This window comes from Myotis daubentonii, chromosome 1, assembly GCF_963259705.1.
Source record: "Myotis daubentonii chromosome 1, mMyoDau2.1, whole genome shotgun sequence".
Lineage (NCBI taxonomy): Eukaryota > Metazoa > Chordata > Mammalia > Chiroptera > Vespertilionidae > Myotis > Myotis daubentonii.
In genome coordinates this window covers 43,000,669-43,012,397 of record NC_081840.1, presented here as the reverse complement: position 1 = coordinate 43,012,397, position 11,729 = coordinate 43,000,669, and the positions used below count along the sequence as shown (strand labels likewise).

Sequence of the window (11,729 nt, the reverse complement as noted above, 5' to 3'; positions counted from 1 at the left end):
TGATTGGCCCTGCTCTGTGCGTGACAGGGGTGGCGCCGCAACCTCCCCATTGACCCTGCCTTGAGTGTGACAGGGGATGGTGCCCCAACCCCCCAATCGGCCCTACCCTGAGCGTGACTGAGGGTGGCATCTGTTTCTTTGTTACTAATGTTGTGGCCCCACCCCATAACAAAGAAACAGAATTTCTGGAGGATGAGGCCCAGAAATCAGGATTTTAAAAAGATTCCCAGGTGATTCTAATGTGCAGCCAAGGTTGAGAACCACTGCTAGTGACTAGCCTCCTTGGAGTTTCTTCAGCCCAGGGACACGACTTGTTTTATAGCCAGGTGGAAACATTTTACACTTTAACCAAATGTCTGTGAAGCATCTCTGAGTGATTGCACACAGGTCAGCCAGTGGGCAAGTTCCCAAAGGGAAAGCGGGAACTGGGTATGTGAGTGTGGAAAGAGCACTGACAAAGAATGCAGAGTCTGGGTTTCTACCCCAGCCTGGCTGCTACTGAGTGGTGTGGCCTTGGAAGTTCATTTCTTCTCCCTGGGCTTCGATATACCCATCTGTAGAATGGGAGCTGGGAGTGATCTCCAAGGTTCTTTCCTTCTTACACATTCACCCTCTGGCATAAAGTGTGTCTACTGCCCTGGCAGCTCCTGAAATCCCTCAGTACTCAGAGACTAAACCGGAAAGGAGAAAATATCTGGAAGTTATTGGGCGAACATAAGCTTTCTATTTTCTTGTAGGCTGTGGAGTTTCGATAAAGATATTTCCCATGGATACCATTTTTCTCTTAGGTTTCCTAAATTATTTCACTTATATAAATGGGGCCTATGTTAAAAAGTACTCATTCTAGGACCATTCTAGGCACAGCCTAGATTAGCTGTCAAAATATAAAGAAGATGAGTTCATTTTCTATGGGAATATATATGTGTATATATATTTGTGCATGTGTATTATACATATGTATGCATGTATACATGAAAGGACAGAGAAATCTATATACCAAACTGATAATAATGGTATCTTCTGAGAGGCAGAGAGAGTACTGGGGTCAGGAACTCCAAAAAGACTTTAGCTTAGCAATATTCAATTTTTTATAAGGAGAATATATCCATATATTATTTGTATAATTAAAAATTAATAATAACAATAAATTGAAAAGTCCAGGTGATATTTAATGCTGCACTGCCATAATTTGCGGTCTTGATATCTGTCTGATATTTTTATTTTCCCACTTTTCTGTCTGTCTCTGTCTTCTGTCTAAGTATGAGGATAGGAAATCATTAAGTTTCTGGCAAGAAGAGATTAGTTAAGTAAAGGTGCTTTCATTCATAAGAATGCTCTGAAAGCATTAAAACTCCCATCTCCTAAGAGTATATATTTTCATGGAAAAGAAGCCGATTAAGTGAAAAAAGAATTAAGAATCAAAAACTTAAATAAAGCACAAACGTAAAGAGCAATACCATGACGCATGCAGTCTGGGAGGATGAGCTGGCGGACATACAAGACAGGTGATGTGTTTATTGGGGCGGGGCATCAGACTTGCTTCTGAGCTTTCTGGCAGACAGGGAGGGAAAAGGATGCATACCCATTATGTGGAGGGGGAAACTTATGTGAAATTCTAAACACAATTTAATGTAGGTATTATTATAGTCTCATGAGGAAATTGAGGCTCAGAATGAGTAAGTAACTTGGCTAATATCCCATAACCAGTAAGTGGTATGGCAGGAAACTAAATGGTGCCATGGGGGAAAGCCATGGTCACCAGCTGCTGGTTAAGGTCATTGAAGGAAAACTGAACAGCACCTCGCCTGGCTCCCCGCTGATGCCAGGACCCCCTAGGGGAGCACCATGGCCTCTACTGAGAACGCTCTGTGGCAGGTGCTACTGCGCAGTGGGGCCGTGGTCCTCGCGCGGGGGTCGTCACCCTGCACGGTTTCTCCATCGGCCAAGACTCGCACCATCCACCCAGGAGTGCTGGGTCCCTGCTGGGCTGCACCTTTCCTCAGACCTCAAACGGCTGCAGGTGCCTGTGCAGTGTCCGCTGGCCGCGGCTTCCAGGCCGCTTCCTTAACCTGTAATTCTTCATTACTGGAATGCTCTTTCACCATTGTCTTTTTTAAAAAGTCTTCTTATTCTTCAACATCTATGCCAAATTTCACTTTCTTTGCTTTCCCTTTTTCATGATCATAAGTTATTCATAATCATAACTTTAATCATAACTTTATTTGCGCATTTATAAAGACATACTATAATTTTTTGTTGTTAATCCTCACTGGAGGATATATTTTCCATTGATTTTAGAGAGAATGGAAGGGAGGGGGGAGGGAGAGAGAGAAGAGAGAGAGAGAAACAACAATGTGAGAGAGAGCCACATCAACTGGTTGCCTCCTGCATGAGCCCCAACCAGGGTGGGGAACCTGCAACCCAGGTACATGCCCTTGACCAGAATCGAACCTGTGACCCTTGTGTTTGTGGGCTGATGCTCTCACCACTTAGCCATGCTGGCCAGGGCCAAAACATACTATAATTTTATATTTACAAGTCTATTGTCCTCTCCAGATTCTGAGTTCCATAAGGGTATGGATTTTATCTAAGTCAACTTTATATGCCCAGAGCCTAGAATTGTGCCTGGCACATAGTAGGTGCTCCATAAATGTTTAATGAATGGATGTGTAATACATATGAACCTGCTCTTGTTCAGAGCGGCAGAAGGCATACAATGACTTAGATTTTTTTTAATATATTTTTTATTGATTAAGATATTACATATGTGTCCTTATCCCCACGTTACCCCCTACCCCTGCTCATGCCCTCACCCCCCCCCCCCCCCCCGTTGTCCATGTCCATTGGTTAGGCCTATATGCTTGCATATAAGTCCTTTGGTTGATCTTTCCCCCTTACCCCCACCCTCCCCTACCTTCCCTCCAAGGCCCGACAGTCCAATCAATGCCTCTCCGTCTCTGGATCAGTCCTTGTTCATCAGTTTATGTTGTTCATTATATTCCACAAATGAGTGAGATCATGTGGTATTTGTCCACTCTCCAGTTCCATCCATGCTGTGGCAAATGGTAAGAGTTCCTTTTTCTTCTTCCTCTTCTTAAAGGATACCTTTCAGCATTTCATATAATGCTGGTTTGGTGGTGATGAACTCCTTTAGCTTTTTCTTATCAGTGAAGCTCTTTATCTGACCTTCTATTCTGAATGATAGCTTTGCTGGATAAAGTAATCTTGGTTGTAGGTTCTTGGTATTCATCACTTTGAATATTTCTTGCCACTCCCTTCTGGCCTGCATAGTTTCTGTTGAGAAATCAGCTGACAGTCGTATGGGTATTCCCTTGTAGGTAACTGAGTTTCTTTCTCTTGCTGCTTTTAAGATTCTCTCTTTGTCTTTTGCTCTTGGCATTTTAATTATGATGTGTCTTGGTGTGGTCCTCTTTGGGTTCCTTTTGTTTGGGGTTCGCTGTGCTTCCACCAGGTGGGGGAAGTTTTCTGTCATTATTTCTTCAAATAGGTTTTCAATATCTTGGTCTCTCTTATCTTCTGGCACCCCTATAATTCTGATGTTGGTACGCTTGAAGTTGTCCCAGAGGCTCCTTACACTATCTTCATATTTTTGGAATCTTTTTTCTTTTTCGGTTGGGTATTTTTTGTTTCTTTGTATTTCAAATCTTTGACTTGATTCTTGGGATCCTCTTGTCTGCTGTTGGATCTCTGTATATTATTCTTTATTTCAGTCAGTGTATGCTTAATTTCTAGTTGGTCTTTTTTCATATCCTCCAGGGTCTCACTAAATTTATCGGCGGTTTCCATAAAATTCTTGAAAAACCTTATAAACGTGGTTTTGAACTCTATATCCAGTCCTTTGCTTTCCTCCATTTCTGTCATTTGTGACCTGTTTCTTTGTCTCCGCATTTTTTATGCTTCCCTGTGTTGGTAGAGTGGTTTTGTGTGCTAGGTGTCCTGTAGGGCCCAGTGGCTCAGCCTCCCCAGTTACCTGAGGTGGACACTCTTGGTGCACCCCCTTGTGGGCTTTGTGCACAGTCTTGTTTTAGTTATGCCTTGATTGTTGTAGGATCACTGGGAGGAATTGACCTCCAGGCAATTGGCAGTGAGAATCAGCTGTGTCTGCAGTGGGAGAACTTCTGTGCTAAAGACACCCTTCTGGGGCAAGACTTGCTTCAGTGGGGCTTTGGTGCTCACTGAGTCTGCCCCCTGAGTGTGTCCCTTATGGATCTGAGGAGTTGTAATCCGGATGGTCCCCCTCTGACCACTGGGTACACTGGCTCTTGGAGGTTACCCAACAGAAGCTATGAAGAGAACTGCAGATTCCCCTTCCTTTTTTGGAGTTTGGAGGTGCCCTGATGAGGACCAGCTGTGAAGCAATGCAAGCTGCTGTGGGGCCTTGGGCCTTCTCTTGGAAGTTCTGGGTCTGTCTGGCCCAGCTGCAATTTGTTAGGTAATTTTCAGGTTGCAAAGGGCCGGGGCATTCATATGCAAAAGCCTCTGCCACAGCCTGGGTGGGGCGGGGTCTCAGGGAATCAAAGGGCAGAGCAAGCAGCTATGGCGGATCCTCAGCCCTGCCCTAAGGGGCCGCGCATCTCAGTGTCCCGATAATTGCTGCAGGCACCTCTGAGGGAAAGCCGCCCTCAAGTTCAGAGTTCTGCCTGCTTCCAGACAGTCCAGTTTCTCCCCATATGAGTCCTGGGTCCCCAGAGACTTCCCGGAACCGGAGTTCAGAGCAGTCGGGAGCTTGTGACTCCCTCCCGATTCAAAAAGACAGCCGCGTCCTCAGGTGCCAGCCCCTTTCCGCGTGTGCGCAAGCCTCTGCACTTTACTTCCGAAGCTCCTCTGGCTCTCAGTGTGCTTTTCTCTTTCCTTCTAGTTGTAGAATTTCAACTAGAAGGAAATCAGCCAGCCTTCCTGTAGTTCTGGATGATGTCCTTTTTGTCTTTTCGTTGTATTTTTGAAGTTGTTGTGGGAGGCAGCAATTTCCCCGGTGTTTACCTATGCCGCCATCTTAGTTTCTCCATGACTTAGATTTTTTTAAACTAATAAGAAGGATAATAAAAATTGTTCTGCCAAACAAAAGGGAAAAGGGAGGCCCAGAGAAATTAACTTCCATTAGTTTCAACCAATGTTCTTTTTTTAAATTTAATTTGTTAGAAGCTCAGTGTATTTTTAAATGGTTAAAGTACCTTAATGCATGATTAGAAATTTAATAATTAATAGCTTTAATATCTATGATTGAGAGTTAAACTTTGATAAGCTATTTAATTTCTAAACCTGATACCTCTATTTTCTCATAAAGTGAAATATGATGGGATTACTTTCAGGATGGGCATGCCTCCCTTGCCTTGTCATTGAGAAGGTCACTGATGGTCATAATTGTTTCCTCACTTTATGTGCTCCTGTCCAGCTGAGACATTGCAGGAAACACTTTCTACTTACCCAGGGTTTCTAAACCTGTCAATGTCAATTACTTTTGCTCTTACACTGACACATGTTGTCACATGAAAACATAATGCCCTTATGAAGATATGGAAAATTACCATGGGTGCCTACAAAGACTTTGAGATTAAGGACACCCTCTGTAATGGTCAGGGTCATAGCAAGAAGTACAAGACACACGGCAAGAAATACAGAGATATGACCAGAGTGCAGGGAACCAGTAGGGCATTCAGCATTCGAGGGAGAGAGGGAAGCTGTTACCACCCTTAGGCCTGAAGGAATAAGAGGAGTCAATAGTGTTATGGAGCCTCGTGTGAGCTGGACCTGAAAGTAGGGACTGCCTGTCAGGAGCAAGGCCATGGAAGGGGGCAGTCACTCCAAGACAGACCATCACAGGAGGGAGATAGATGGGAAGAAAAAATATGACCTATATTCTTTGGTCAAGGGAAGTTGGGAAGTGCATCCACAGGGCTGAACTTTGGGGAATGGAGTAGGGCAGAGAATAATTCCGGGTAGGATGTGTGTGTGTGTGTTACCAGGGAGCAGGGGATGGCTAGCCAACACACTCTCTGAGAGCCAGACTAGAAAGACCTACACATGATGGATACCATCAGCCACTCTAAAGAAACCCTGGGTAGGTGTTCAAAAGGGTTGAGTGCACCCCAGACTCCAGCCACAGTACTTTGGATGTCATTTCCAGGAAGTAAAACTGGGATGGGGTTGCAGTTGTGAAACTTGATTAAGAATTGAATGCATTGTACTCAACTGGGAGTTGTAAGAGCTCTCAATAGGACTATGGACAGCTGGGGTGAGGACTCGGAGAACGGAATTTGGCCATGCGTCTCAACACTGTCAGGGGAGAAGGAAAGCTCACCACCAGTCCCCTGCAAGCCTGTCTCCAAAGAGAGATGGATGCATCAGACTGTCACAGCGACACCTGCCATGAAGACCACTTGCTGAGACTCATGGCTCTGAGTCCAGACCCCCAAATAGTTGCATTTAGCATTTGATTTCCCTGTTTTTGTGTAGAGAGAAAATGTGCTGCTCAGCCCATGAAGGATTCTGATTCTCTTGGCAGTTGTAGCTCATTGTAAATTAATAAGTTGGTTTCTTGTGTATCTGATGAACTTGGGGACTCTGAATCAGGGTTAATGTTATTGCTTCCCAACCACCTTTACTTCTATTTCCAGGGCCAGCCACAGCCAGATTCAATAGCCCAGTGTTCAGAGGACACCAAGCTCTGGTGCAGAGGCCACGACTGGAGGGAAGGACCTTGCCTCTGGACAATCAGCCAGCATCACTAGAACACACCTTCAATTCTCCAGCTATGGTGGCTCTGACAACCCATACTCTAACTTTCTAATCCTTCTTCTTCTTAGACTTTAGAACCCAAGGCTGGCAGGAAGCTGTAGACCAGCCATACCAATACAATCCTTCCCCACCCCCCTTTTTTCATTCAGAGAAGAAGGCAATGCCAGAAAAAAAGGGAGTGACTTCCCCAAGGTGACTCACCTCAAGCCCTTTTTCATAATAGGAAGGAGCATGATGGATGGATGGATGGATGGATGGATGGATGGATGGATGGATGGATGGTACTATGGCCAGGACTAATATTCAATAATACTCTGTGTAGTTATGGCAGAGGCTCTTAGTGCTCTGGGCCACCATTGCAGCCATGAAGTCTATTTCCATGCACACTCACAATGCCCTACCTCAAGCACCTTACCCCTTTTTATGCCTCATATCTTTCTCCAAAACTGCAGAACCTCACTCAGGCTAAATGCAGAGAACCCTTGAAGTGCAGAGGAGTCAGCATCCCCAGGGGTAACCCTCTGTGATGAAGGTTGAAAATCAGGACTTAAATGCCCCAACCTTCGAAGGAACAGTTCTGAGATGAATTCTATATGATTCCTCAGAGTTTCACCAGCAGGATTGGGGCCCACCTATCCACAGCGGTAATCAACTCACACCCTTACTGGCTTTTCTCAGTTTCCTGTCTTGTTCTCCCCATTCCCTCAGTTCTGCTTCCTGGGATTCTCTTCCCCAAAAAAACTACCTTCACTCAAGTCCTGTCTCAGCTCTGTTTTTAGGAGAGCACAGATTAAGACACTGGTCAAACTGGTCTACTTCTCGTCCCCTCAAAGGAAGATGCTTTTATTTACTTATATATATGTTCATTCCTTCATTCCAGGGGAATTCAAGGCTCAGAGTGGTTAAAGAATCTTCCCAAATTCACGAGACAATAAGTGACATTGCTGTGCTGGGTGGATACCAACTCATAGGACAGTTCTCAATCATGGAATCTCCTAGCTGGAAGGACTCTCAGAATTATCTAATGTGGTGTTCTCACACTATTACTACATTCCCAAGAGTCTTTATAGACTTTTATTTCCTAATCACTGCCCCCATGAAATACCACAGCTTTATGGTATATTCGTTTATGCGCTGTGCGCGTGCATGTGTGTGTATGCGCGTGTGTTTGGCTAGATATTCTTTTGGAGATTGTTGACATTTTTTTTCCTTTTCAGCACTTGAAATAATTGTTGATGGATTGAGTAACTTTGTAGAATGAAATCGTAAAATATAAACTATTTTGATTTAATTCTCAAAACCCAAGTCACACATAAAAGCATTGAGAAATAAACATAAACAATACCCACAAGGCAGCAAATGACAGCCAACAGGCACGCACAAGCCATCTCTGGTGATAGGACTTTTTTTTTCCAGAGAAGAAGGGAGAGGGAGAGAGAGATAGAAACTTCAATGATGAGAGAGAATCATTGGTTGGCTGCCTTCTGCACACCCCCTACTGGGGATCAAGCTCGAAACTCAAGCATGTGCCCTGATCAGGAATGCAACCGTGATCTACTGGGTCATAGGTCGACGCTCAACCACTAAGCCACATCGGCCAGGCGGTGATAGAATTTTCTGATGGAGCAAGTGATGAAGAAGAAGCCCTCCAATCACAGCCATCTCTTCAACATCATTTTGTAGCACTGATCTTGCAAGCATTTTGTGCATCTCCATGAACTTAATATCAATGGTGTTCATTGGATCAAAGAAACTCTGATGAGGGAAAGTAACACTAAGGAATAAGAATTTTTAGGATTGAGCTTTCGAGGGCCACAAACCATGGTAATAGCTAAGATTTGTTTGCCTTCCGAAGAACCAATTTCCACCCCGTTGGGCGTGATGAGAATGAATGAGGTAGTCCAACAACATGAGTTTACAGGTTAGAAGGACATGGAGGGCGAGAGCAGGAACGGTCACACAGAGGGAACACACAGAGCTGGAATGAACAGAGCCCATTTTATGTCACTCAAAAACCTCGCTCACCAGTCAATATGAATTGGGCCTAGCCGCAGCCAGTCTTTGCGCTCCCTGGCTTTCCATTTTTGTTGGGAAAAACAATCTTTATTTTGCTGTGGAATATACAGTGATTATTAAGCTGTGTTACAGTTGCCTCCTTGACCCAATTTCCGCCGTGGCATATAAAAGCAGAGAGCTAATTATATGATAGCTATTACCTGGAAATTATATGTTTATTGGTTTTCCACTAGCGGATACTACTATTTTTGTACTTTTCACTGTTCTGCTCAGTGACAGGAGTCACACTGTCTCTCTTCCAAACGTTCCTTCCAATCTCACGATTAGCAGAGGTTTTAAATGGAGCACTGCCAGCAGCACGGCACACCTTGGGGTAGGGGAGGGAGCCTGTTGACTCAGTCCATGCAGGAGGCACCCGGAAGTCTCCATCGCCCACATCCACATGCACCTCACTTCTTGATAGGAGGCTTTAATAACAAAGTGCTCGGCATCCTCTGTCTAAATGAAGCACATTCCGACCTTGGCCCTTGGATACTAGGAATAGTACCCAATAGGAGGGCCTCGCCTGCCACCGGATGTATTTATCTACCCTTCAATTATGTGCCTTGGTTAATTGTCCCTTTTCTACTAGCTCTTCTTACGACAGCGATCCTGAGCCTCGCCTGTAATTATAGTGAGGAAATGTTTCTTATGAGCTTTTAAAAGGGGAGCCTCAACTGGGTCAAAACATCGAAGGTGGCAGGTCAGCGAGCAGGGGTCAAGGTTGGCTTCACTTTGATGACTTGGTTTCCAGGGGCTTTGAGTGCTTCGTGCCGCTTGAGAGCTCTGGCCTGAGAGCCCACCCCAGCACCTCATTCTGTCGTTATTATTATTGCAATTAAGATCGATAGACAGCGTCTGTGGAGGATTTGCCAGTCTACAAAGTGCCTTTTTCATGCAGTGCCCCACTTCTCTTCTCCACGAATGCTGGGAGAGGTGAGGTGACTTAGCTGTGCACACTCAGCTATTAAAATGCATCATCTTACTCCTCTGGAAGGGCCACAGGGCAAGCTGCTTCCAGCCCCCGCGTGAGTAAAGAGGCAGCTTACCGCACTGGGGCTCTGTGTGTGCTCTGTATTCACAGTAGGGTCTCGGCACTTAGCACAATGCCCCGTCACAGGGTCTGACACAGGAAATGTTTATTGAGAGAGGGAGTGCTGCCTCTAGCACAGAAATTGACGGGATTGTTGTAATTTATGGGCCCTCTCTCTCTTCAGTGCTTTCTCACCTCCATGTTTTTTGTTGATTAGTCCTGTTAGAATAGCCTCCTGCTTGTCTGAATGTAACCAGCAGCTTTGGAGTGAATTCTACTAACTCAGGCACCATCTCCAGGGCCAGTGACCCACGGGGATCCCTTCTTCTGTCATTTTCCAGCCTTCCTCACCCAGAGCATCACTCCACTCACTCAGCCTTGATGTGAGGTTGGAAACCAACTAATTACCTGCCCAACCACCTCATTTAAAAGATGAAAGAACATGTCTACAGAGGTAAACAGCCTTGCCCAAGCCCCAGATAGCCCAGTGAGTCAATGGCAGCATTGACTCCAGAATCCAGGTCTTGTGCACTTCCCATTCCATCAAGGGTAGGAAGGAGGTTCCATCACAACTGTCGGCTTTGCTCAAGCTGTGATGGTTGCCCAGAGTGATGGACTGAGAAGGCTAGTGAGGGGGACGTGGGCTTGGCGGGAAAGAGTGCTGTGATGGGTATACCACGTCTGCCAGGCTGTGGGAAGGAGTGTGTGGGATGGAGAGTGGCTCACATGGCAACATCTGGGACCCTGGTTAACCTGACCTGAATCCTCTACTGCAACTGGCGCAGCTGCCCCTTCACGCTCCCAAGTCTAAGTGAACTGATCCGAGGCAATGCCCTTGTGCTCACATGGAAAGGAACACCGCCATCCGCAGGTCAGGCCCTCTCACCGGCTCAGCTTAGAGGTAGGGATGTCGTGTGGCCTACCCTTCCCCACCATCCTGCCCCAACCCCGCAGCTGGTTTCAATGCTTTGAAGTGTGTTTGTATAATGAGAAGAACAACCTTTAAGAGTTAGCAGCTCAGTCATGGAATTTTAAAATTCCAACAGAGCCAAGAAAGCCTATTAGAAGGGAGGGAGAGGGTTAAAGGAAAAGATGAAACACAATGCCAGTAATAATGTGCAGGACCAACTCCACCAAGAGAAGCAGCTTTGCAAATTAGGAGACAATTAGGAAAGTGTTTCTTCTCTTCCTTGTGGGTTTGGAAGAGCGGTTGTAAACACAGATGCCTATAGGGATAACAGATGATAAAATGAGCTTATCGGCCTAGGTGTAGGGAAAGGTGGGGAGTGTGGCTAATTGAGAGGGTGTGCTCTATGTAAAATAATTCAAAATCTCAAACATTTTAAAAAACACATCCCAAATGGGAAAGGACTGGAAGAGGTTAATGGGGCGGGGGGGGGGGGGGGGGAGGACCTATGTAATACTTTCAACAGTAAAGATTAAAATTTTAAAAATGTAAAAAACAAAAAACACATTCCTGGCCTGGCCTGTGTGGTTCAGTGGTTGACCGTTGACCTATGAACCAGGAGGTCACAGCTGGATTCCTGGTCAGGGCACATGCCCGAGTTGTGAGCTTGATCCCCGGTAGGGGGTGTGCAGGAGGCAGCCAATCAATAATTTTCTCTCATTGATGTTTCTATCACCCTCTCTCTTCCTCTCTGAAATCAATAAAAACATATTTTATAAACAAAACAAAAAACAGCCCTGGCCAAGACTTCATTTAGCCTTAGGGCTTTAGACTGAAAATTCTGTTTATTAGAGATATGTTATCTGATCTAACAGTTATCCACTGATTAATCAGAAAAATAAAGAAGTATATCAGATACTCACAGAGTGGCGGTAGTTGGGTAGGGGTGTTTCTAAAGGAGATTGGTGAGGTGTTCTC

The 11,729-nt window shown here is 45.2% G+C and overlaps 1 long non-coding RNA gene across 1 annotated transcript in view; it reads left to right on the top strand.

Annotated features, from left to right (window-relative positions):
* Positions 1-9,181, top strand: part of LOC132218152 (uncharacterized) — a 117,374-nt gene extending 108,193 nt beyond the window's left edge. The window contains exon 4 of the long non-coding RNA XR_009449092.1: positions 6,636-9,181. This is a non-coding gene — a long non-coding RNA (uncharacterized LOC132218152). The remainder of the gene's footprint in view (positions 1-6,635) is intronic.
* Positions 9,182-11,729: the final 2,548 nt, after the last annotated feature.